Source organism: Myotis davidii, unplaced genomic scaffold (genome assembly GCF_000327345.1).
Source record: "Myotis davidii unplaced genomic scaffold, ASM32734v1 scaffold749, whole genome shotgun sequence".
In the NCBI taxonomy this organism is placed as follows: Eukaryota; Metazoa; Chordata; class Mammalia; order Chiroptera; family Vespertilionidae; genus Myotis; species Myotis davidii.
In genome coordinates, this window is record NW_006300030.1 from 1,650,311 (window position 1) to 1,652,619 (window position 2,309).

At 44.2% G+C, this 2,309-nt stretch overlaps 1 pseudogene; it reads right to left on the bottom strand.

Moving 5' to 3' along the window:
• Positions 1 to 1,220: 1,220 nt before the first annotated feature.
• LOC102754214 lies at positions 1,221 to 1,797 on the bottom strand (annotated as a pseudogene).
• Between the last annotated feature and the right edge of the window lie 512 nt (positions 1,798 to 2,309).

Genomic DNA, 2,309 nt, shown 5'->3' on the forward strand with positions numbered 1-2,309 from the left:
ATGCGTCATAGGTTCGCCATCCCATCACTGGTCTAGGGGGTTATTTCAATTGGCTAATTTCTGCTTCTCCCAATAAACACACTCAGAAAATATAGTGCATGAAACTGGTGAGATAAATATGGATCAGATCCTGAAGGGACATGTAAGCCGGGTGAAGAAGCTTAAATTTTATCTTAAAGGCAGTGAGCATCCTGTGGCAGACTTAAGCAGGACAAAATGTGGTCAGAATGGGAAGGTGAGGCTGGAGGCAAAAAGTAAGCAGGAAAGAGAAAGTCCCTGTGAACGTAAGAGGCTGATGCTTGCAGGAGGGAAATAGAAGTCCTAGGACCTGGAGGTTGGTTGTGGGAGGGAGAGGAGACAGGCAGCCTCTTTAAATAGAAATTCCATACTTTCTCTTTAATTTTTAACAACTTTAATTTTTAACAACTTCTTTGACATAAAGGTTGTTTATGTGTAAGGTGTGAAACTTGATGTTTTGATATATGTATGCAAGCTAAATAACTTATTCATCATCTGTACGTAGTTACCATTTTGTGTCTTTATGTGTATATGGTGAGAAGATTTAAATTGAGATCTATTCTCTTAGCTAATTTCAAGTACAGTATTGTTGCAAATGTGTTTATATATTTATATACTATATGTATAATATAATACATGTTTTATATAAATTTTACTTATGCAATGGGGTAGTCATCCTTAAAAAAGGAAATCCTGCCACTTGTGCTAAATGTAATAAATCAGACACAGAAGACACACACTGCATACCTATTCTTTAAAAAATTTTTTTTATTGATTTCAGAGAGGGAGAGAGAGATAGAAACATCAATGATGAGAGAGTCATTGATTGGCTGCCTCCCTCATGCCCCACACTGGGGACCAAACCCCCAGCCTGGGCATGTGCCCTGACTTGAACCTAACTGTGGCCTCCTGGCTCATAGGTCAACCCGAAAACAATGAGCTATGCTGGTGGGCCTAAATACCTATCCTTTTTTTAAAAAAATATATTTTATTGATTTTTTACAGAGAGGAAGGGAGAGAGATAGAGAGCTAGAAACATCGATGAGAGAGAAACATCGACCAGCTGCCTCCTGCACACCTCCCACGGGGGATGTGCCTGCAACCCAGGTACATGCCCTTAACCGGAATCGAACCTGGGACCTTTCAGTCCGCAGACCGACGCTCTATCCACTGAGCCAAACTGGTTTCGGCGATACCTATCCTTTTTTTTTTCCTGCCACAGGTTTATTTGTATAAATAGCACAGGAGGACACCAGTGCCATGCAGACAGCAGCCCAGGGGTCCCACCAGTCCTTCTGTCCTCACATCGGCAGACAGAGACCTCTACTGTGGAGCCTTCATGGGGGCCTGGGCCCCTTTGGGAGCCTGAGTTGCAGCCGCACCCACAGCCTGGGGCTTGGTTTCTGCCTTGGCCTTTGACCAGCAGAGCCTGAGCCCCTTGGCAATGCGGGCACGAGCACATTTCCCAAGCTTGGGATGAGCGATGTAGGCAAGTTGATTGAGTTTGCGGCTGCTGCCCTTTGGGATATTGGGCCTGGGCTCCTTGGGCTTGACCAGGGCCTCGATGGCCTCAGCGCGTGAGCTCATGGCCTTGGCGTTGTTGGCCTGCATCTTCTTTAGGCCCTTCTTGTTGTGCTTCTTGGCAAAGCACATGTTCCTTAGGAACTTGGGGTCTACCCCCTTAAGAGATTTGTATCTTTGTGACCAGGGTTTCTTGATGTCGTTTCTGTGCCATTTTTGGGTCTGGTTGTGTGTGGTGTGGTTCTTGGACTTGGTCATCTCTGCACAGCAGCCCGTGGCTCCCGAAGTGCCAGAGACTGAAAGAGGAAGAGGAGGAGCATACCTATTCTTAAAGATACCTTCCCTTCCCTGTGAAACCTTCCCTGACTTTCCATGATTTGCTCTCATAGCTACCTGTACATAGTTATGATATTTTTTTATTGTGTTTTTCTTTCATACTAGAATGTGATGTCTTTACTGAGGGCACTTATTTTTGCCCAAAGTTTTTGTATTCCCAAGACTTATGTATATATAAAGACTGGCAAATCTTTGTAGAACAAATGAACAGATGAATAGATGTTTCAGAGTAGTGGGTGTCACTCTATAAAAGGTTATGGCCAAGCCTTGGCACTGATATCCTGAGTGGAGATCAATGGAAAATACCTGGATCCTGTGGTGCAGACAAGGGTATTAGGGAAGAGTTGGCACAGCAAGGTCATGGTGTAGAATCCAAACCTTAGGCATAGGCAACTTGGCTTCTCAAGTTGCAAAAGCTGTTTTTGGATTTTTAA